Below are 25,941 nucleotides of genomic sequence, written 5' to 3' on the forward strand. Positions count from 1 at the left end.
AGAGAGTTCCCACCTTTCTCCCTCAGCCAATAAGGACACTTCACTCGTCACAATGGGCGTTGAGATCGCTGTTGCTAGACGAATTTGACGTCACGTTTGCGGACATTGTGACAGAAGCTTGTCTCAGCACACTGTCTCTGATTGTAAGATCCTACTCCCTGATAGTCGGATCTTGTCCCTACTAAGGTAGCACAACATTGCCTCCTTTGATATTATCATTAATGCTCCTTGCTGACGCTTAATTGTCAGATGTACGTGTAGCCTGGCTGCTACTGAGCATTCCCGATCGCATGAATGTGCGTGATACTTGGCGTAAACACGTGAAGGGAATGCACGTATGCATTACACATTCCCCCCTTCTCTTATTTTCAAGATTCAATATGCTCGAAGACCTTGTTTAATTTTGAAATATTATGGGTTGGGTGTCTCTTGTCCTCGGTTTACATCTTTTGTCTTTGGTGCTACTTAATCTGGCACATACTCATACTCTGGTATCATTGCTTATCGATTACTGTTTTCATTATTACACTATACTTAGCATGATATAGCTATACAGATAAATGTCCTATTAACTTGAGTATGTATTCTATCTTCAAAGTTACTTCTGATCTTTATGTGATGCCTTCAGAGTGGCACCTTTCTAGCTTTAATTCTCTCCCGAATAAACCATGAACACTATACAACATATACCTTATTTAAAATTGAATATTTATCCAGAAGTACTTTAGTCTTATTTGAGATGGAACATCTGCTCATATACCACTTCCTTGTAGCTCATCTAAACATTTACGTATTAATTATTTCTATGTCCAATACAGAACAGACTAATCAAAAACTTACAATATTACCATTTGGCTTATTTTAATTTATAATGACCATTTTCTACTTTGTCCAAGAACATGTACCATAATCCTCGGATATGTAACTGCCATCCTATGAGTCACTGGTTCACTACTTTTTACTTTTTCGTCAGCGAATTCCGTCCTTTTCACTCTTATAACTTTAAAGCATTAGCCATGTTATGGCCATTCTGTTGGTCATAAATCAACTTGGTGTTCACTACACTAGAAATAATTTATGAAACCTACAATTCGTGATGGGGTGAGCTGGGAGATGAAAAGAAAGTGTGGTGCTGACGCCCATGTGAATGTGGCAGCAGCGAGCGATGTGGTGTGTAGCCGTTGCTGAGGCTTTGCAGACCGGCTGTCTCGCTCCATTGTGCTCAGCGTCTCTCCAGGCCCCATTCATGGGTTACATGTAACAATTTACACATTCATTTAGTCAACAGTTAATACCATTTTACCACAGCTTCCAAACTACATTCGACATACTTTTTCTTCAATTTCTATTCCTTGCTTGTTAGTCGATTCTGTGTGATCAAGCAAAGCAGTTGTGGTTTTCAGAACCTGCCTACTGCGCTTTTATTCCTTCATTTCGAGGATGTCTTACAATTATCTGAGACAGTTTTATTCTTACACTTCGATAAGAGATCAGTTCCCTTTATCGCCCACTCTCTTTGTATTCTTATTTGCTTTCTTTTGGCGAATAATTTAACATCTCATTCTCTCAACTTGTGTTAAAATTTTTACCTAGTATGGATTACCTTCTTCTAATCTTACATTGGCGAGCATTCTTTTATATCCTTCACGTGTACATCTACCAAGGGTTTTATTTGCAATATGTTGTTGTTGTGGTCTTCAGTCCTGAGACTGGTTTGATGCAGCTCTCCATGCTACTCTATCCTGTGCAAGCTTCTTCATCTCCCAGTACCTACTGCAGCCTACATCCTTCTGAATCTGCTTAGTGTATTCATCTCTTGGTCTCCCTCTACGATTTTACCCTCCACGCTGCACTCCAGTACTAAACTGGTGATCCCTCGATGTCTCAGAACATGTCCTACCAACCGATCCCTTCTTCTAGTCAAGTTGTGCCACAAGCTCCTCCCCAATTCTGTTCTATATCTCCTCATAAGTTTTGTGATCAACCCATCTAATCTTCAGCATTCTTCTGTAGCACCACATTTCAAAAGCTTCTATTCTCTTCTTGTCTAAGCTATTTATCGTCCACGTTTTACTTCCATACACGGCTACACTCCACACAAATACTTTCCGAAACGACTTCCTGACATTTAAATCTATACTCGATGTTAACAAATTTTTCTTCTTCAGAAACGCTTTCCTTGCCATTGCCAGTCTACATTTTATATCCTCTCTACTTCAACCATCATCAGTTATCTTGCTCCCCAAATAGGAAAATTCCTTTACTACTTTAAGTGTCTCATTTGATAATCTAATACCCTCAGCATCACCTGACTTAATTCGACTACATTCCATTATCCTCGTTTTGCTTTTATTGATGTTCATCTTATACCCTCCTTTCAAGACACTGTCCATTCCGTTCAACTGCTGTTCCACGTCCTTTGCTGTCTCTGACAGAATTACAATGTCATCGGAGAACCTCGAAGTTTTTATTTCGTCTCCGTGAATTTTAATACCTACTCCAAACTTTTCTTTTGTTTCCTTTATTGCTTGCTCAATATACAGATTGAATAACGTCGGAGATAGGCTACAACCCTGTCTCACTCCCTTCCCAACCACTGCTTCCCTTTCATACCCCTCGACTCTTATAACTGACATCTGCTTTCTGTACAAATTGTAAATAGTCTTTCGCTCTCTGTATTTTACCCCTGCCACCTTCAGAATTTGAAAGATAGCTTTCCTATCAACATTGTCAAAAGCTTTCTCTAAGTCTACAAATGTTAGAAACGTAGGTTTGCCTTTCCTTCATCTTTCATCTAAGATAAGTCGTAGGGTCAGTATTGCCTCAAGTGTTCCAACGTTTCTACGGAATCCAAACTGATCTTCCCCGAGGTCGGCTTCTATCAGTTTTTCCATTCGTCTGTAAAGAATTTGCGTTAGTATTTTGCAGCTGTGATTTATTAAACTGATAGTTCGGTAATTTTCACATCTGTCAACACCTGCTTTCTTTGGCATTTGGATTATTATATTCTTCTTGAAGCCTGAGGGTATTTCGCCTGTCTCATACATCTTGCTCACCAGATGGTAGAGTTTTGTCAGGACTGGCTCTCCAAAGGTAGTCAGTAGTTCTAATGGAATGTTGTCTACTCCGGGGGCCTTGTTTCGACTCAGGTCTTTCAGTGCTCTGTCAAACTCTTCACGCAATATCATATCTCCCATTTCATCTTCATCTACATCCTCTTCCATTTCCATAATATTGTCCTCAAGTACATCGACCTTGTATAGGCCCTCTATATACTCCTTCCACCTTTCTGCTTTCCCTACTTTGCTTAAAACTGGGTTTCCATCAAAGCTCTTGATATTCATGTAAGTGGTTCTTCTTTCTCCAAAGGTCTCTTTAATTTTCCTGTAGGCAGTATCTATCTTACCCCTAGTGAGATAAGCCTCTACACCCTTACATTTGTCCTCTAGCCATCCCTGCTTAGCCATTTTGCACTTCCTGTCGATATCATTTTTGAGACGTTTGTATTCTTTTTTGCCTGCTTCATTTACTGCATCTTTATATTTTGTCCTTTCATCAATTAAATTCAATATTTATTCTGTTACACAAGGGTTTCTAATAGCCCTCATCTTTGTACCTATTTGATCCTCTGCTGCCTTCAGTCTTTCATCCCTCAAAGCTACCCATTCTTCTTCTACTGTATTTCTTCCCCCCCATGCCTGTCAATTGTTCCCTTATGCTCTCCCTGAAACTCTGTACAGTCTCTGGTTCTTTCAGTTTATCCAGGTCCCATCTCCTTAAATTCCCACCTTTTTGCAGTTGCTTCAGTTATAATCTACAGTTCGTAACCAATAGATTGTGGTCAGAGTCCACATCTGCCCCTGGAAATATCTTACAATTTAAAACCTGGTTCGCAAATCTCTGTCTTACCATTATATAATCTAACTGATACCTTTTAGTATCTCCAGGGTTCTTCCACGTATACAACCTTCTTTCATGATTCTTAAACCAAATATTAGCTATGATTAAGTTATGCTCTGCGCAAAATTCTACCAGATTGCTTCCTGTTTAATTTCTTAGCCCCAATCCATATTCACCTACTATGTTTCTTTTCTCTCCATTTCCTACTCTCAAATTCCAGTCACCCATGACTATTAAATTTTCGTTTCCCTTCACTACCTGAATAATTTCTTTTATCTCATCATACATTTCATCAAATTCTTCGTCATCTGCGGAGCTAGTTGGCATATAAACTTGTACTACTGAAGTAGGCGTGGGCTTCATGTCTATCTTGGCCACAATGATGCGTTCACTATGCTGTTTGTAGTAGCTTACCCGTACACCTATTTTTATTCATTATTAAACCTACTCCTGCATTAGCCCTATTTGATTCTGTATTTATAACCCTGTATTCACCTGACCAGAAGTCTAGTTCCTCCTGTCACCCAACTTCACTAAGTCCCACTATATCTAACTTTAACCTATCCATTTCCCTTTTTAAATTTTCTAACCTACCTGCCCGATTAAGGGATCTGATATTCCATGCTCCGATCTGTAGAACGCCAGTTTTCTTTCTCCTGATAACAACGTCCTCCTGAGTAGTCCCCGTCTGGAGGTCCGAATGGGGGACTACTTTACCTCCACAATATTTTACGCAAGAGAACGCCATCATCATTTACTTATACAGTAAAGCTGCATGCCCTCGGGATAAATTACGGCTGTAGTTTCCCCCTGCTTTCAGCCGTTCGCAGTACCAGAACAGCAAGGCCATTTTGGTTGGTGTTACAAGGCCAGATCAGTCAATCATCCAGACTGTTGCCCCTGCAACTACTGAAAAGACTGCTGCCCCTCTTCAGGAACCACACGTTTGTCTGGCCTCTCAACAGATATCCCTCCATTGTGGTTGCACCTACGGTATGGCTATCTGTATCGTTGAGGCACGCAAGCCCCACCAATGGCAAGGTCCATGGTTCATGGGGGGGACTTGTCATATATAAATCATTATTTCAAGTGCCCGTATAGTTAAGTGAAGCATTGGCTATCTCTGTTCAACTGTTTCTCACCTGCACTATTCCTTTATGTTTAATGACCATACTGATAGTGTAACTGTGCCTATTATTTCTTCTTTCCCTCTTCTGCAGCCTGTTACTTCCCTCTAACTTATGTGTGCCTATTATTTCTTCTTAACCTCTTCTGCTGCCTACTATTTCCCTCTGACTTACTTCAATACTTCTTATTTTTACTTAAGATACGTCTCGGGTCACAATTACCCATTACTGGATGTGGGGACACCTTTGTATGACCCTCATCATCTTTATACTTCATAACTTATAGCAATACCGTCTTCGGCAACTCATGAACCTATACCTTTTCCAATGAGGTTTGGACCCACTTCCCATGCTTATATAACTTCAATTCTTCGCTTTATTCTGCTGCATTTACCTCTTTACCCTTTGGTCATGACTTACCTTATCAACTGGTAAACATACATTTCGCATTTCATTACCATTCGATCTCGTTGCTGTTCACTTATGTAAGCACAATTGCAGAATGATCCACACTTATATCTATTTTCCATGTTTTATCTAAGATGTTTGTTCACTGTCTCCACTGTGTCATTTTATAATTTGTTAAATTTGTTTCCAACAGGATAACATCTTTGTTTCTGTATACCTTGTTTACTCTGATAATAGCTTTTTCCTTTAATCACATAATTTCAGAGTTAGCTAAACATTTTCCGACTGGATAACACATTTTTATAGATATATTTTCCCTTTTTGTACTGTCTCTTTTTCTCACTTACCTTTGTTTCTCACTATTCCCATGTCTCTATATGTGAAGATGAAGAAGTGACTGATGATATAGAATCATTCCGAGAGAAAGAAGGGAATATTGCCAATATGACTAAACAGGAAAGTGATATTGCCAGTGCCTGAGCACCTAGTGTGTGTCACGCACTTTACATTGCAAAGAAGTGTTATACTTTGGCAATGGATGGTGAAGAATTATAGATGATAGTAAACAGTTCTTACTGAAAGAAGAAGAAGATAGACAATACGAAGAGAAACTGAAATAATACTGTCAGTAACTTGAGTGCCTGGTGTTCGTCAAACACCTAGCGTTGTACAGAACACAACGCCCTCTGAGGTTTTTAGTTAATTCTTTGAAATTGTTTCTCTCCTGTCAATCATTGTCTCCTGATGATTTATCTGTTATTTGTATGTTGAGGATATTGTATCTGTCTGTTTGTCAGTTCTCCTTGTATCCTATTTTCATTAGGTCAGTTATTTTCCCAGGGGTTTCTTCTCCAACCTCTGATTGTTGCCTACCAAAGAATCCAATGATCCAGTGCTTGCACAATTGCGTTTTCAACTGACTTGGATATTCCCATTAATTTTTCTTGTACCCTCGAAAGTAACTTGATCATAATGATTTATACTAAATCCTTTTCTTTCAAGGGATCATCTAAATACAAGTTCTTTTCGACATAAGTCCTGAAGATCTCTGTAACTCCTACAACCACTATTGCTAAAGTTTCGACGTTCAAATAGGTCTCTATGAACGCAATTATGAGCGCTGCTGGACCAATATTGGTTCATGAATGCTTGCATAAACCCCTCATATGTTTTGCTTTGCGATCCAGTTTTCATACCGCAGGATAATGCTTCGCCTTCCAACCTGTTTATAACACTGTTTATTTTCTTTTTGTCCTCCCAATTGTCCGGAAAGACACCCTCAAATTGCCGCTTAAAAACTACAGGATGTATCTGTCCTTGTGACGAAAAGCTGTGGAATTTGCACACCCACAGATACTTGTCATTTCAGGCTAACTGTTGTTTACTCCTATCTTTAACATTTTTGCGGTTTGAACCACGTCTCCAGTCTCCCTTTTATTTCTGCCTCTACCTGACTAGCATATTCGGATACCTTTTTCAAGTCGTTTTCTTGTGCCTGCTTTCTTACCTTTTACAGCTCTAGTGAAGCGCCCCTGAATTGCTTTTGCACTCTTTTTATACACCGTGTACTTTGTCCTTAATTTTCTTAATGTAAGCATTCTCTAATACATGCGCCTTTGTGCATTTACCGTTTAGACCATCTACTTGCTTCATTACTTCCATTACATCTATCTCTAATCGGCCTATCTTTGACTCATGTTTTTAATCTCGGCAGAATTCTCACTCATCTGCCCCACTATCCCACCTAGTCTATCTGTCATGTCAGCTTGGAATTCAGTTTTCACATTTGCAATTCTGCTATTGATAACTTCACTAAAACTACCTGGGGATTTGTCAACATATCCCTTAATATTATCTTTTTGCTCCCGTCTTCAATATTCTTATCAAGTTGCTTTGCAAATTCGTCAAGCTTCTAGTTATTTGACCTGTTGTTATAGTCCAATTTCTGATCAAGAGCTTGAAACTTATCTACCATTAAGGATAGTGTGTACTAGGACTTATCTTACTCATACTAGGTACCTTTACCTGTGTGCTCTTATTGAGTTCCTGTTGGCTACCCACAGGTACAGTTTCTGCTGACGCTACACTATGCAAAACCCTTGACTCTGTCATGTCATTTTCATGATTTGTTCCTTGTATTTGCTCATGTGACAAGTACTCCTCCTCCACTATATTACTAGTGTGTTCAGGCTGTAAATGCTGACCCACTTCCTGACTATCATCAGCCATATTCGGCTCATTTGCATTAATATCTCTATTCTGATCTGCTAATTCCACAGTCTCGTGATTTGCTTCATTCTCCACGGAAGTGTCACTGTTATTAATTTCACTTCTCTCAGGAGAATAAATCACGTCTCTGTGATGCATTTGAATTATTTTCTTATCGGTCATGGTGTGTAAACTCCTCCCTTTTAATTCTAGGTTAACATAGGGTATAGAACACAATGTCAGCTCTGCTGTGTTTGAGCTCGCCATCCTTTAATTATGTGCTCTGTGAGAGCGCTGCTATAGTGGTGCACTGTGCTGCAGATTGAGCCACCCCTAGCTGCTGTGTCCGTTGGTGTCTGCGTCGCTGGCTGACAGATGGCTTAATATTGCGCGCCGTATGTCCTCGCCCAATTGCAGAGTCGCCTTTTCGCTGAGCTCCATGTGCTGCCCCCTCCTCCGCTTGAGGTCGACATTCCTCCGCGTGGGTGGGCGTCAGCTTGTCCCTCCAGCCTCTGGGGTGTTTGTGGCAGCCGGCTGCCTTCGTGCGTGTCTCCTTGATTGACTTCCAAAACTGGTTTCACTCCCTGGCTGCTGCAATGCTGCTCACTCGATTTCTGCTACGTCACACCTCACCACTGCCCGATCTTTCTACGGGTGCCTCTCTGCTGCGAAAAATTGGTTACACATAAATGTCACGCACTGATTTTTACTTCTCACGTTCTCTGCGGGACTGTTCTGTTAACACCAAGTACATGCCCACTGTCTGCTCACTGCTTATGCTGTCCCAAGTCACTGTTTAAGTCTTCGTTCAGTTAATTCTTTTTTCCTACCTCACTGTTCATGACCAAGTTCTCTATTAACTGTTCACCCACAGTTCACTTTCGTATTCTCGCATGCACTGACTTTTGGCTCTGAGCACCATGCGACTTAACTTCTGAGGTCATCAGTCACCTAGAACTTAGAACTCATTAAACCTAACTAACCTAAGGACATCACACACATCCATGGCCGAGGCAGGATTCGAACCTGCGACCGTAGCGGTCGCAGAATGTACCGCCTAGAACCACATGGTCACTCTGGCCGGCGCACTGACTTTTAGTGCACATTTTGGTACAATGACTGCAGTGTTCAGACTCTGTTACTCTACTTAGCAGGATACTGTTCAGCAACAACCCCACAAGTGATGGCTCAAATGGCTCTCAGCACTATGCGACTTAATTTCTGAGGTCATCAGTCCCCTAGAACTTAGAACTAACTAAAACTAACTAACCTAAGGACATCACACAGATCCATGCCCGAGGCAGGATTCGAACCTGCAACCATAGCGGTCGCTCGGTTCCAGACTGTAGCGCCTAGAACCGCACGGCCACTCCGGCCGGCCCCCCACAAATGATGCCACGTACTATGTCCTCTGTGGGATTGTAGTGACAAGGAAGAGACTCTGCCTTACTTCTCTGGTTTCTGTATCACTAACCTGGTGTCTTGCTGCTTCGGTAGACCCTCGTCGCACAGTAGTAGCGGTCAGGCGCCAGGTTAAAAGTAGGTTGTCATCCTGCTGAAGTCAAGTGTTGCGGGATGCCAGTTGTTAAATGTCAACAACGTTTAGCACCATACTCGTTTTCATGAAGAAAATACTTGTCACACACGTTATAGAATTTCCAGTATGGCAGCTCTGGGATACACCGCTATATTCAACCCTTTACAACACATTAGCACATTTCTCACTTTCCATACTCGTGATTTACATTGCCCACGACACGTGTCGTTTATTGGTAACTAACCTTCACTTTATCTGATGTTTAACAGCTGGAATATTTACTCGCGACCGTTCTTTCAGAGCCACCCCGGTTACTCGACCGTGCATTGCAACAATATATATATATATATATATATATATATATATATATATATATATATATATATATATATATATGCAAACTTTCATCCAATGGGCGTTCAGAGCGCTGTTGTTTTCAGCCAATGGGTGTTCAGAGCGCTGTTGTCAGACGGATCTGACGTCACTTTTGCTGACATTGTGACTGAAGTTTGTCTCAGCACACTGTCTCAGATTGTAAGATCCTACTCCCGAATAGTCGGGTCTTGTCCCTACTAAGGCTGCACAACATTACCTCCTGTGATATTATCAGTAATACTCCTTGCTGACAAATACACCCCTGGAAATTGAAATAAGAACACCGTGAATTCATTGTCCCAGGAAGGGGAAACTTTATTGACACATTCCTGGGGTCAGATACATCACATGATGACACTGACGGAACCACAGGCACATAGACACAGGCAACAAAGCATGCACAATGTCGGCACTAGTACAGTGTATATCCACCTTTCGCAGCAATGCAGGCTGCTATTCTCCCATGGAGACGATCGTAGAGATGCTGGATGTAGTCCTGTGGAACGGCTTGCCATGCCATTTCCACCTGGCGCCTCAGTTGGACCAGCGTTCGTGCTGGACGTGCAGACCGCGTGAGACGACGCTTCATCCAGTCCCAAACATGCTCAAGGGGGGACAGATCCGGAGATCTTGCTGGCCAGGGTAGTTGACTTACACCTTCTAGAGCACGTTGGGTGGCACGGGATACATGCGGACGTGCATTGTCCTGTTGGAACAGCAAGTTCCCTTGCCGGTCTAGGAATGGTAGAACGATGGGTTCGATGACGGTTTGGATGTACCGTGCACTATTCAGTGCCCCCTCGACGATCACCAGTGGTGTACGGCCAGTGTAGGAGATCGCTCCCCACACCATGATGCCGGGTGTTGGCCCTGTGTGCCTCGGTCGTATGCAGTCCTGATTGTGGCGCTCACCTGCACGGCGCCAAACACGCATACGACCATCATTGGCACCAACCCAGAAGCGACTCTCATCGCTGAAGACGACACGTCTCCATTCGTCCCTCCATTCACGCCTGTCGCGACACCACTGGAGGCGGGCTGCACGATGTTGGGGCGTGAGCGGAAGACGGCCTAACGGTGTGCGGGACCGTAGCCCAGCTTCATGGAGACGGTTGCTAATGGTCCTCGCCGATACCCCAGGAGCAACAGTGTCCCTAATTTGCTGGGAAGTGGCGGTGCGGTCCCCTACGGCACTGCGTAGGATCTTACGGTCTTGGCGTGCATCCGTGCGTCGCTGCGGTCCGGTCCCAGGTCGACGGGCACTTGCACCTTCCGCCGACCACTGGCGACAACATCGATGTACTGTGGAGACCTCACGCCCCACGTGTTGAGCATTCGGCGGTACGTCCACCCGGCCTCCCGCATGCCCACTATACGCCCTCGCTCAAAGTCCGTCAGCTGCACATACGGTTCACGTCCACGCTGTCGCGGCATGCTACCAGTGTTAAAGACTGCGATGGAGCTCCGTATGCCACGGCAAACTGGCTGACACTGACGGCGGCGGTGCACAAATGCTGCGCAGCTAGCGCCATTCGACGGCCAACACCGCGGTTCCTGGTGTGTCCGCTGTGCCGTGCGTGTGATCATTGCTTGTACAGCCCTCTCGCAGTGTCCGGAGCAAGTATGGTGGGTCTGACACACCGGTGTCAATGTGTTCTATTTTCCATTTCCAGGAGTGTAGTTGCCAGATGCCTGGCTTCTACTGAGCATTGCAGATCTCATAAATGTGCGTGATACCTGGCCTAAACACGCGAAGGGAATGCACATATGCATTACAATTTGTATGGAGTGTAGCCATGTATGGGAGTGAAACATCGACGATAAATAGTTTAGTCGAGAAGAGAATAGAAGCTTTAGAAATATGGTGGAACAGAAGAATGCTGAATATTGGATGGGTAGGTCACGCAACTAATGAGGAGGACTGAATAGAATTGGGGAGAAGAGGAGCTTGTGGCACAACTTGACTGGAAGAAGGGATCGTTTGATAGGACATGTTCTGAGACATCGAGGGATCACCAATTTAGCACTGGAGGGCAGCATGGAGGGTAAAAATCGTAGTGGGAGACCAAGAGATGAACACACTAAGCAGATTCAGAAGGATGTAGTTTGCAGCAGTTCCTTAAAGATTAAGAAGCTTGCACAGCATAGAGTAGCATGGAGAGCTGCAACAAACCAGTCTGTGGACTGAAGACAAAACACACACACACACACACACACACACACACACACACACGTCTCTTTCTAAAGGCACTACATTTATTTCTACTTTGGACGGTGACTATGATGTTGCTTTTGTTTTCCAGGCAGTTTATATGAAATTACGAGTGACTCAAATGTGTAAATGCTCTCGTTACAAAATCCGCTTGATTGCTTTCAGAACACAAGGCTCAGAAGGCTGGAACAAGATGTCGCCTTGGCTCTTATTACCGTAGCTACGCCTTTCATCATAAAGAAAAAAATCGTAAGAAAGACGCGGCAAAATAGAAGGTGCTGGGTTCGGCCGTGGCTTCGAAGAAGGGATGCAGAAAGGGACTGTTATTTCTTATTGATGAGACTGGAGGATCCACTACAGTTTAAAATTTTGTGAGAATCAACGCAGATTGTTTCGACAAGCTGTCATCCTTCGCTAAGCCAAATATTCGCCTAAGAGAGACCATTATGAGGGAAGCAATTTCGCCAAGAAGAAAGAAAGACTTTGATCTAGTGTAGATATTTTTCCTTACGACTGTTCAACTATATTAGCTGAAAATTGTCATATTTAACAGTTAAATTGCGACTTCGGGCGAATCATACAAGAGCTTGTCTTTCACGCATCGTATTTCAGTTTCGAGTCTGCCTAAACCGATAACAGATGTATGCTGTGAAATCCGTAACTCTTTCATGGACAAGTATTTGAGGTTACTTGTTTCCTGTATTATTAAATCTTAAAACAAGTGAGAACTTTCACTTCACTTCTACTTTGTTACAGGCTTCAACAACTGAAGAGGAATGGCTTCGAGTCGGCCGCTGTGGCCCAGCGGTTCTAGGCACGTCAGTCTGGAACCGCGCGACCGCTACGGTCGCAGGTTCGAATCCTGCCTCGGGCATGGAGTATCGCCTCAGCTGTGCGACAGGATTCGTGATTTCCTGTCAGAAAGGTCACAGTTCGTAGTAATAGACGGAAAGTCATCGAGTAAAACAGAAGTAATATCCGGCGTTCCCCAAGGAAGTGTTATAGTCCCTCTATTGTTCCTGGTCTATATTAACGACATAGGAGGCAATCTGTGTAGCTGTCTTAGATTGTTTGCAGATAATGCAGCAATTTACGGTCTTGTTAAGTCATCATATGATCAAAAAGACTTGCAAAATGATTTAGATAGATATCTGTATGGTGCGAAAAGTGGCAATTGACCCTGAATAAAGAAAAATTCACATGAGTACTAAAACAAATCAGCTAAATTTCGATTACGCGATAAGTCACACAAATCTGAAGGCTGTAAATTCAACTAAATACAATTACAATTACAATTACGAATAACCTGAATTGGAACGATCACATAGATAATGTTGTGAGTAGAGCAAACCAAAGACTGCGATTCATTGGTAGGACTTTAAAGGTGCAACAGGTCTACTAAAGAGACTGCTTACACTACGCTTGTCCGCCCTATTCTGGAGTATTGCTGAGCGGTGTGGGATCCGCATCAGGTGGGACTGACAGATGACATCGAAAAAGTACAAAGAAGGGCAGCTCGTTTTGTATTATCGCGAAATAAGGGAGATAGTGTCACAGACATGATACGTGAATTGGAGTGGCAATCACTAAAACAAAGGCGTTTTTCGTTGTGACCGGATCTTCCCATGAAATTTCAATCAACAGTTTTCTCCTCCGATTGCGAAAACATTCTGTTGGCACCCACCTACATAGGGAGAAATGATCATCACGGTAAAATAAGTGCAATCAGGGCTTGCACAGAAAAATTTAAGTGTTCGTTTTTCCCGCGAGCCGTTCGAGAGTGGAACAGTAGAGAGATAGCTTGAAGGTGGTTCATTGAACCTTCTACCAGGCACTTTATTGTGAATAGCAGAGTAATCACGTAGATGTAGCTGTAGATGTACAAGTTTCTAGCCCACACATGAAGACTAGTAGGTGACACCTCAAAAGTTTTGGTTAGGTCTGGAGTGCTGTATTTCAGTGAATAATTCTGATAAAACTGTAAAACTTGCCACAATGGTTGGACTGTTTATATTGTGCACACAACCTGTAAGTTTTGTGTAATTTGATTCACTGCTTTTGTTCCAAGCGTACTCGTAGATAAATTGTCGCCACAAAGTTTCCCTCATGTGGAGGCGCCTCCCCGCCCCTCCAGCAGTGGCGGAGCAAAACCCGACTGACACAATTGTAGTCGCCGTGCTCTAGAGCCGCCTGTTGGCAGTGGGACTGGAGACTGGAGCAGCTGTCCAGACACTGGAGAGACCGGCTGTCGGCCGTCCTCTGGCTGGCCGACGTCTGGAACCGCAGAAGGCGGCCCCCACACTCCTCGTACTGTTTATCTGACCTAGTGTCGTGTATTTATAGAAAAAGCTTCACGATAATGTCTGCATTGGTAGAAGATAGCGGACTCTTCCGCCATTCGATTCTCCATGGAGGGGACTGCCAATAGGGAGGCGAACATGAGAAAAAGATTGGATAGCCAGTGAAAGCATAATGCTCTACGAATAGGAGCGTTAAATGTCAGAAATCTGAGTGTAGTAGGGAAACAGAAAATGTAAAAAGGAAATGCTAAGGTTCAGTCTAGATACAGTGGGGGTCAGTGAAGCGAGATAGAAAGAGGGCAAGGTTTTCTTGTCAGACGAGTATGGCTGATATCAACAGTAGTATAAAATAGTATAACAGGGGGAGGATTTATTACAAGCAGGAAGAAGGTAAGGCAGAAAAAGAATTTCTGTGAACATTCCCGTGGTAGGGTTTCTTCTCATCAACGTCGCCAGCAAACCAACACTGACAACAGTCGTCTATTTCCTGGAAGATTAAAACTGTGTGCCAGACCGAGACTCGAACACGGGAACAGTTTTGCAGAAGGGCTTCTGTGAAGTTCGGAAGCTGTGAGGACGGGTAATGAGCAGTGCTTGTAAAGCTCAGTGCTAGAGCACTTGCCTGTGAGAGGCAAAGGTCCCGAGTTCGAGTCTCGGACCAGCACACAGTTTTAATCTTCCAGTGCACACTCCGCTGCAGTGTGAAAATCTCATTGTGGAAGCTGTCGTTCAGGTGTACATTCCGACGTCTCAAGTTGAGGATGAAGATACAGAGAAAGTGTATGAGGATAAAGAACGAGTAATAGAGTCTGTAAATGGAGATGAAAATCTAATATTCATGGGGAATTTGAATGCGGTTGTAGGGGAAGGAGTAGAAGAAAGTGTTACGCGACAATGTGGGCTTGATACTAGGAACGAGGGAGGAGAAAGAGTAAGTGGGCTGTGCAGTGAATGACTCGTGAAAAACGTCTCACAGCTTCGTGTCAGACGATGCGACACAAAGATGAGGTAAGCATATGGTTCGTTCGAAACGTGGTTACCGATGGTGAGCCGTGAACTTTGCGGTGCATCGGACGCCGTAGTGAAACACACTGAGACGTGGCAACGCTGTGGCTGTCTGTCACTGGTGCCACGCGGGCTGACGTCACAGACACAGCTGAGCTCAGGGCCAGTGGAGGCCGGGCTTTGGCGCCGTGGAGGCGGAGGGGGCAGTGGCCACCGCAGACATCCGCCTGCGATTAGGTTTTCGTCACCAGTCTGATTCGAACTTTCTTTGTCTTGCAGGGTCGACATAAAACCACTGGATCATCTGTACAGGATAGCAGGTGCGTGCGAAAGTGTAAAACATGTGGCAAATACATGTTGCGCACAGAAGGAAGTTCTTGATTCAGTATTCGGGGAAAGCTTCTGACCAAACAGACGCCAATGCAGAGAGATTCACACACTGACAGGTGGCGAGGCATGAGAGGAGAACCAAGAAACACGCCACACATATTGAACAAATTAGGCAGTTCGACCAAAGTATACTTATATGTCAGTAATTCTGTATCACGCGCGGCCAAACAGACTTGTGGCACAAGCCGTAATTTTATTTTATCCATTCGCTGCCTTAACGTGTAGATAACACGTAGGCTGCAGTCGGGCAACACGCTGCTTCTGCGCCGGTGCGCCGCCAGCGGTTCGGCTCGCAGCTCTGCCGACTGGCGACGCACGCCCAGGCGCCTTCGCTTTGGAGGACGTCGTAGCGTTGACTGACGCCACGGGTCTAGAAAAGGTGGGAGCGACTGAATCACGGCTTCATTCGCACAATGCCCGTCCCTCAATATTCCTACAGTTTTAACGAGCTTAGATAGAACCTGCGGTCTGTATAAATATTTCTTTAAAAATTTTGACAAAGTGCTAAGAATTAGCTAATGAATAAAGCTGAAGCATGATAATTGTATAGTACGCAGATCAAGAAGTAAGCAAGTAAATAAACCTGGCAATTACTTACAGATCTTCAAAATTAAAAATTTACTTGATTTTTCTCAAGGTGCGTATTGTTCACCAGGATAGGAATTTAAAAAAAAGTACCTAATACTAGAAGTTAACATGGATGTTCCAGACAATTATGCAAGACTGTACTCTCAGCCGGCAACGGCATTGCCGCAGTGGATACAGCGGTTTCCGCGACGGCGCCGAAGTTAAGCGCTGTCGGGCGTGGCCGGCACTTGGATGGATGACCATCCAGGCCGCCATGCGCTGTTACCGTTTTTAGGGGTGCACTCACTCCCGTGATGCTGACTGAAGAGCTACTCGACCGAATAGTAGTGGCTTCGGTCAAAAATACCATCGTAACGACCAGGAGAGCTGTGTCCTGTCCACACGCCCCTCTTATACGCGTCTTCAGATGAGGATGACACGGCGGTCGGATGGTCCCGATGGGCCACTTGTGGCCTGAAGACGGATTGCTTTTTTTGTACTCTCAGCTGGATACATACAAAGATAACTAAAGTAGCACTGAGTTCTTCAGACTTTATGTAATAAGCATTCGAAATGGCTTGCTACACCATACACAAGTGAACACAGGGTAGAAGTAAAGTTTGGAATGTTTCGTTTGTATTTTGCATAGCTGGCTTAGGTTCGGTGCGCTGCGTCGTTACTTGCAGTATTTGTATCATCAACCTCACAGTTCCTTGGTGCGACAAATAAAGACGATATCTTAGAGTAACAGCGGTGTGTTAGAAATAAACACTGCAAAGTTTCACTGACGCGTACGCCCTGCACAGTGCGTGTTATGAAATTAGGAGGAGCCAAGCGCACACTGTACACTTTGTTGTAATGGAACATCTGTTATACCACGCACAGAAGGCGGATACCACTGAACAGTTCAAACCAGGCATATGACTCTCTTATAAAGGGCGTGCACGGAAGTGTTGACTCTCTACACCTCACGTAGCACATAAAACACTCTACTGCGCAAATAACAGTGCACCATAAGAGAGGAAGTAGTGCAATGGCGACGCAACAGTTAGTACACGGTACGTGAAGGTAAGGAACATTAGACGCAGTCACGATACATACAACTTCCGTGCGTCTGGCTTATTCACTTTATTTATTTATTGTTCCGTGGGACCACATTAAGGACAAGTCTCCATGGTCATGGAACGAGTCAATACATGAAATTATAACATGATTGTAGAAACAGATAAAAAGAAATATAAAAACATATTCAGGCGACAAGTTGTAAGTTTAAATAAAGAAAATCAACAATGTAACACTGGAATTTGCTTAATTTTTTAGCTCTCCCAGGAGCTCCTCGACAGAATAGAAGGAGTGAGCCATGAGGAAACTTTTCAGTTCAGACTTAAAAGTGTTTGGGCTACTGCTAAGATTTTTGAGGTCTTGTGGTAGCTTATTGAAAATGGATGAAGCAGAATACTGCACTCCTTTCTGCGCAGGAGTGAAGGAAGTGCATTCCACATGCAGATTTGATTTCTGCCTAGTATTAACTGAGTGAAAGCTGCTAACTCTTGGGAATAAGCTAATATTGCTAACAACAAACGACACTAAAGAAAATATATACTGTGAGGGCAGTGTCAGAATTCCCAGACTATTGAATAGGGGTCGACAAGAGGTTTTCGAACTTACACCACACATAGCTCGAACAGCTCGTTTTTGAGCCAAAAATACCCTTTTTCAATCAGAAGAATTACCCCAAGAAATAATACCATATGACATAAGCGTATGAAAATATGCGAAGTAGATTACTTTTCGTGTTGAAATGTCACTTATTTCAGATACTGTTCTAATGGTAAATAAAGCGGCATTTAGTTTCTGAACAAGATCCTGAACGTGGGCTTTCCACAACAGCTTACTATCTATCCGAACGCCTAGGAACTTGAACTGTTCCGTCTCGCTTATAATATGCCCATTCTGTCTGATCAAAATATCAGTTCTTGTTGAATTGTGAGTTAGAAACTGTAAAAACCGAATCTTACTGCGATGTAGCATCAAATTATTTTCCACAAGCCACAAACTTATTTCATGAACTACATTATTTGATAATGTTTCAATATTACACACAAGATCCTTCACTACCAAGCTGGTGTCACCAGCAAACAGAAATATTCTTGAATCACCAGTAATACTAGAAGGCATATCATTTATATAAATAAGAAACAGCAGTGGCCCCAGCACTGAACCTTGGGGAACGCCCCACTTAATAGTGCCCCATTGGGACTGAACATCACTACCACTCTCAATATTGCGGAGAATTACCTTCTGCTTTCTGTTCTTAAAGTAAGAGGCGAACCAATTTTAAGCTACTCCCCTTAATACATAATGGTCTAACTTCTGCAGTAATATTTTGTGGTCAACACAGTCAAAAGCCTTCGTTAAATCAAAGAAAACATCTAACGTTCGCAACCTTTTATTTAATCCGTCCAAAACCTCACAGAGAAAAGAGAATATAGCATTTTCAGTTGTTAAGTCATTTCTAAAACCAAGCTATACATTTGACAGCAAATTATGTGAATTTAAATGCTCCAGTAACCTTGTATACACAACCCTCTCGATAACTTTACCAAACACCGATGGCATAGAAATAGGTCTGTAATTGTCAACATTATCCCTGTCTCCCTTTTTATAAAGTGGCTTCAATACTGAGTACTTTAATCGGTCAGGAAACCGACCACTCCTAAAGGAAAAGTTACAGATGTGGCTAAGTACTGGGCTAACATACATAGAACAATACTTCAGTATTCTGCTAGCTACCCCGTCATATCCATGAGAGTTCTTGGTCTTTAGTGATTTAATTATTAGCTCAATCTCCCTCTTGTCAGTATCATGGAGGAGCATTTCAGGTAACAATCTCGGAACACTTTTTTCTACGAGCGCTATACGATTCCCTGTTGGGACTAGATTTCTAATTAGTTCACCTGCTATATTCAGAAATTGATTATTAAATACTGTACATATATGCGACTTATCAGTAACATGGACATTCCCACTGCACACTGATTCTATATCCTCGACCTGTTTCTGCAGACCAGCCACTTCCTTTACGACTGACCATGTGGTTTTAATTTTATCCTGAGACTTAGCTGTCCTATCTGCATACCACATACTTTTTGCCTTCCTAATAACTTTTTTAAGTACCTTACAATATTGTTTGTAATGGGCTGTTGCATTTAGATTATGACTGTTCCTAACGTTTTGATATAATTGCCACCTTGTTCTACAACATATTCTTATCCCTATAGTCAGCCACGCAGGCTGCCTGTTTGTGCTAGTACCCTGTTTTGAACGTTCTAACGGAAAGCAACTTTCAAAGAGCACGAGAAAAGTCTTGAGGTAAGCATTATATTTATCGTCTACTGTATCAGCACTATAAAAATCTTGCCACTCTTGTTCCTTAATAAGGTTTACAAAGGTCTCTACAGCAACTGGATCAGCTTTCCTAAAAAGTTGATAACTATATTTAACATGTGTTGCAGCGTAAAAATCTTTTAGAGTTAAAATTTGTGCATCATGATCTGAAAGGCCATTCACCTTTTTGCTAACAGAATGCCCTTCTAGTAATGAGGAAGGAACAAAAATATTGTCTATGGTTGTTCTACTGTTCCCTTGCACTCTCGTTGGAAAGAACACGGTTTGCATAAGATTATATGAATTAAGGAGGTCTACCAGCATCCTTTTCCTTGCACAATCACTTATACAATTAATATTGAAGTCACCACATATAACTAACTTTTTGTATTTCCTATAAAGTGAACCAAGAACCTCCTCTAGCTTTAGCAAAAATGTTGTGAAATCGGAGTGTGGGGATCAATAAATAACAACAGTAAGAAGTTTAGCTCCACTAAATTTAACCACACCTGCACAACATTCAAACACCTTTTCAGTGCAGTACTTTGAAACATCAATTGACTGAAATGGGATACCGTTTTTCACATACAATGCTACTCCCCACACTGCAAAAAGCTCCTAGGAAATCTGCCAGCCAACCTGTATCCTGGTAAAGGAAGCCTCTGAATTGTCTCCTTATTCAAGAAGTGTTCAGATATACCAATAATTCCAGAGTCAACATCTATAAGTAGTTCACTAACTTTATCTCTAATACCTTGTATATTTTTATGAAATATACTAATTCCCTCATTAATCGGATACCTAAGCTTTGTCGAAAGTGGTTCCTTTGTTAGAGAGACTTCCCTTAAGCAGGAATACCTATCAGCTGACTTCAATCTAAAAAAGGTACAGTTTTAACACCCAATACTACAGGAATTTTCCCATGAGTTATCCCACCACCCCCACCTATGCTGTCACCTATAAGCTTTGACAGCCTCCCTTTCCCATACCTGTTGAGGTGCAGGCCATGTCTAGTGAAACCCGTCCTGCTGATAGACTCCACCGACACCACTGAAATGTGACCCATGCCTTCTGTCATCAGCGCACCCCCAAGTCTCATGTTATTACGCCTGACGGCTGTATTAAGATGAGTCCAATCGTGACGCTGAAACAGTCCCACGAAATGCACATTCGTGTTTCCAGTCTGAGTGGCTATCTTTTTCAGATCACCATCTATGTCATACTCCCCATCCCTATCAATACTATTACCAGCCCCACCCACAATCACTACCTGATCCTCTTTAGTAAAATCCCTACATAACCCCCCTATGTTAACAGTCACCTGAGCCAATCCTGCATTAGGCTTGACAATGCTGGTGACCTGGTACTCACTCCCCAACACTTCCTGCAACTGCTGGCCTCCACCTCTACCATGAGAACCACCTAACAGCAGAACCTTCTTCTTTATCTTAGACTTTGCAACTGCCCTAGCCACCGTAACTGCTGAGGTCTGCTGCATACTTCCTACATCTACAGCTACTAGAGATTCCTCTCCACTAGACTCTGACAGCATGAAGGGAAACCACTCACAACGCACCACAGGGGTGTAGGTCAAGGTTACCGTCCGATGTTTGTGGTCTATCGAGCTGGAAAACAGCACGTCAGGTGGACCTAAAAAAGCGACCTAAGTTAAGGTCGTGTCACACCTGCGTGGCGTATCTCGAGCTACGCCTACACTCGCCGTACGTGGCACGTACCCTGATTCTAGATACATGTACCCCTAAAACCGAAAGCCACCTATTGTGATCTATGTTTTCTGTGTTCGTATTCGCTCATGTGTTGATACGACGTGCTGACTAGAGTGCAGTTTACGGATGGTTCTGGAAATGGCGTTCAGTGTGCCATGGTGAGAGCCAGACCTAAGCTCTAGTGTGCCATGGATGGACCGTAGTTCAGGCAGCGGTAGCGACGATGAACTGCTGTTGTTTTGTCGGTAACTGCTGTTGTTATACTCGGTAACTGCTGTTGTTATATTCAGTATCAAATAGAATTCTGTTCATCCGGTAGATGTTAGAACAACAGTGTATGGGGAATGCCACAACCTAGTGCAAGATTTACACCTTGACGATGGAAGATTGAAAACTTATTTTAAAATTAATGGAAAACAGTTCAGTGGAGTTTTATCACTCACAGGCAGGGGTATTAAAGAGCACGACACACATTACAGAAAATCACTACCTCCTGGAGAACGGCTAGCTATTTGTCTATGGTAAGAACTCCTTGTCCGTAATGTCGAAATTGAAATATAGCCTTTTTGTGAATAATGTTGTAGAAAATGGAGTAAAAGTGTATGTTAACTACAATTGAGTTACACGAGTGTATTTGTCCCCTTTTGTGATAAGAGAAAATATAAAAAAAATCGGTCCAGGGGTTTGGGATGAATTTTTACCTGTGGCTTGCCCACATGTGCACATGTCGAATATATTTCACACATATTTCGCACGTATTGGTACACGCATTTCATCCGAATCTCTAGCGAATTTAATCCTGCATTTTGATTTACACGCAGCTCAGTGATGAATCCAGCACCAGCCTTTCCAGCGTTGTTGTATCTCACATATTTTTGTAGAGTTTGATATATAAAACATATATGTTCGAGGAAATTTAAGACATGTTATTTGGTCTTCAGTGTGCCAAACTGCAGTGCCACGTTTCTTCCCACAACATTTTTCTATCGCACGTCGCTGTATTTCGCTCAGTGGAATTTACACGTGTATATTTTGTAGTCGAAGCTATCAAACCTAGACACATCAAAAACGTTTTTCATCACCGCAGTTCCCAGAACTCCTGGAGATAGACGTTGACTGTAGATATTGTATCACAGACACAGTCCCTTTGACGGGTCAGAGATGTCACTAAACCCGCCTAAAGATGTGAAACAACCATGGCTCGTTTTGTCTACAGTTCAAGCATGCCTTAGACGGTCAATACCGCTATTCGATCGCGTCCGCATTGTTACTTTGTGCCAGGAAGGGCTCTCAACAAAGGAAGTGTCCAGGCGTCTCGGAGTGAACCAAAGCGATGTTGTTCGGACATGGAGGAGATACAGAGAGACAGGAATTGTCGATGACATGCCTCCCTCAGCCCGCACAAGGATGTCCGCTACCTACGGATTATGGCTCGGAGGAACCCTGACAGCAACGCCACCGTGCTGAATGGTGTTTTTCGTGCAGCCACAGGACGTCTTGTTACGACTCAAACTGTGCGCAATGGGCTGCATGATGCGCAACTTCACTCGCGACGTCTACGGTGAGGTCCATCTTTGCAACAACGACACCATGCAGTGCGGTACAGATGCGCCCAACAACATGCCGAGTGGACAGTTCTTCACCGATGTGTCGCATATGCCTTCAACCAGACAATCGTCGGAAACGTGTTTGGAGGCAATGCGGTCAGACGGAGCGCCCTAGACGCGCTTTCCAGCGAGTGTATCAAGGTGGAGGAAGATTCCCTACTGTTTTGAGATGGCATTTGTCGGGTCGACGTACGACGCTGGTGGTCATGAAAGGCGCCGTAACGGCTATACGATGACGTGAATGCCATCCTCCGATCGATAGTGCAGCGATATTGGCAGCGCATTGGCGAGGCGCTCGTCTTCATGGCGGACAACTGGCGCCCCCATCGGGCACATCTTGCGAATCCTTCAGGAGAAAGACGTCGCTCGACTAGAGTGGCCAGCACGTTCTACACACATGAACCCTGGGATACATTGAAGAGGGCTGTTTATGAACTGCGTGACCCACCAACTACTCTCACGGATCTACGCCGAATCCCGTTGAGGACTGGGATAATCTGGACCAACAGTGCCTTGATGAACTTGTCGATAGTATACCACGACGAATACAGGCATGCATCAATGCAAGAGGACGTGCTACTGGGTATTAGAAGTACCAGTGTGTACAGCAATCAGGACCACCAGTTCTGAACATTTCGTTTTATGGTGGTACAACATGCAATGAGTGGTTTTCATGAGCAATAAAAAGGGTGGAAACGATGTTTATGTTAATCTCTATTCCAATTTTCTGTACAGGTTCCGGAACTCTCGGAACCGAGGTGGTGCAAAACTTTTTTTGATGTGTGTACATTCAGGTCAGTGGAAATCAAAATGTCCTACGGTGCCTTTCCTGCTCCCAGTCAGCCTCTTTGACATCCAAGCCCCCTTCAGATAAACACTCACAAATAATACTGGGTGGGATTATTTGTGACGGGAAGAATAAGAACTCTTCAGAAAATTTGCACTCTTCATTGCCTGTTAGCTAATACCCTTCTCTTTTGTGTGACATAAAATTGAATACAGGTAACACAAAACCAGTAAAGACTAGAGACAAACAATACAGTACACATTTCTTCAATCCTTAGGTTCCAGCATTTTCTTCTTCTGTGCTTTCCTTAATGCAAAAGAACCTATTACCTCACGAAAGTCCGCCTTATAGGCAATTTTATTGTCAGTGGCTAGGACTGGGAGGCCAGGCAGACGTTCCTCAATCACTGCCGAACGCAGATAGCTTTTAATTGTTTTCAGTTTGCTGCAGCTTCGTTCACAGCTTACTGATGTCAGCAGTGACGTGCAGTGCAGTGCATGCGTAGAGCTGCACTGATGTAAGGAAAAAACTACTTCCAGGAAAAACTTCTCGCAAGTCATGCTTGCACAGATGTTGTAACAGACGAACACAATTGATTTTTCATTAATTTTAGTCACTAACTTCTTGAATAGGGTCGGTTCCTGCCAAACATCAGCTGCAATCAAGTCTTTCGAATATTTTCGTATTGGATCGACTCACTTTTTTGCAGACCTCAGTCTGCCACTGTGTGACCACTGAGGAATGCGAAATTTTCATGTAGGCCCTTTGCGCTGAGTACCCTTGTTTCAGTTTACGTTCAAATTTTGTCAACTGTTACTTTGATGTCTCTGAAAAACAGGTTAGTTGGGTCTAGTGTTCATGATTCGTACTCGCGGATTTCGTCGTGTTGCCTCCTCTTTCTGGAAGCTCGTTTGCTTTCTGCATCTACGTATACATGGATAATCTGCACATCACAGTTAAGTGCCTGGCAGAGGGTGCATCGAACCACCTTCACAATAACTCTCTATTATTCCAGTATCGAACAGAGCACTGAGATAAACGAACACCTATATCTTTCTGTGCGAGCTCTGATTTCCCTTATCTCTGGAAGAATACCAGCCCAAATTGTGAAGTTCCTGATAAATATAAAATCCATGTTGTAGATGACCAGCTTCATACTTTAATTCTGCGGCAAGAGAAGAGTCTTCAGTTTATTCCAGAGCTTTGACAATACATGAATTATTTATTAGAGCTGTTACAGCTAGGCGTCAGCCGATCATCTTGTCTGACTACTTCCTTTTAAGTTGGTTTTTGTACACTTTTGCATTAATTTCCACCGCATGTTGGATCCAACAAAAAAGCAATCATGCTTCTGTACAACCCCAGATGTGATGATAATGATGATGTTTGGTTTGTGGGCACTCAACTGCATGGTCATCAGCGCCCATACAAAGTCCCAATGTTTACACAGTCCAATTCAGCTACTTGCACGAATGATGATGCTGCTGCTGCTGCTGATGATGATGATGAAATGATGAGGACAGCACCAACACCCAATACCCGGGCAGAGAACATCCCCAACGCGGCCGGGAATCGAACCTGGGACCCTGTGATCCTGAGGCAACAACGCTAGCCACAAGACCACGAGCTGCCGACACAACCCCAAATAGGCTAACCGTTTGAGGACACGATGGGGCAGAATGCAACCCCCAGAAATTTTAAGGAGTGTGACACACATGGTACAAACTCTGCAAGTTTGTTCATTCCCATGATTCTGGATTGGACTTCTTTACATATGCCGACCATATTAGATGCATTATCGTAAGACTGATCACGACATTTTTGCACATCCAAACCATCGGCTTATAGTATTTCTAATATTCACTTTTTGATGTATTATCCAGTCTCCCCATCAACTTCCTTTATTTCACATCCAGCTTCTGTTATTTTTGTATAACGTTTCACTTTACTCATTTGTTGTGCGTGAGATACATTTGAAGTGCAGTCAAATATGGTGGTGAAATAGTTGGTCTCCTTGATCTCATTGATAATGGTATTTCGAACTTTGTTTGCCATTATATGGATGATTTCATTTTGCATTGACTTCGACAAATAGGATACCTGTTGCCTTTTTACGTGATCTAACTGGTACTTGATAGTAGGATTGAATTTGCCGAACAGGATTATAAAATTAAGAAAAGTTGCTTTACTAGTTTGAGGAAAATTTTCAGCGAGATGACTGCGTGTTTCTTCAGAACCTCTAAAGGCAAGACAGTTTGTGGCAAGAGACATGACAGCGATCGTTATTACGCGCAGAATATGTCACCGTTTTCCTTTCTCAGACTGAATTATTTTCGCGATCTCGCGGTCGATGCCCTGACACGATTTCACTTACTGCAAACGGGTCTTCCATTTTATAAAATAT

The sequence above is a fragment of the Schistocerca cancellata genome, chromosome 11 (assembly GCF_023864275.1).
Source record: "Schistocerca cancellata isolate TAMUIC-IGC-003103 chromosome 11, iqSchCanc2.1, whole genome shotgun sequence".
NCBI classification, from domain to species: Eukaryota; Metazoa; Arthropoda; class Insecta; order Orthoptera; family Acrididae; genus Schistocerca; species Schistocerca cancellata.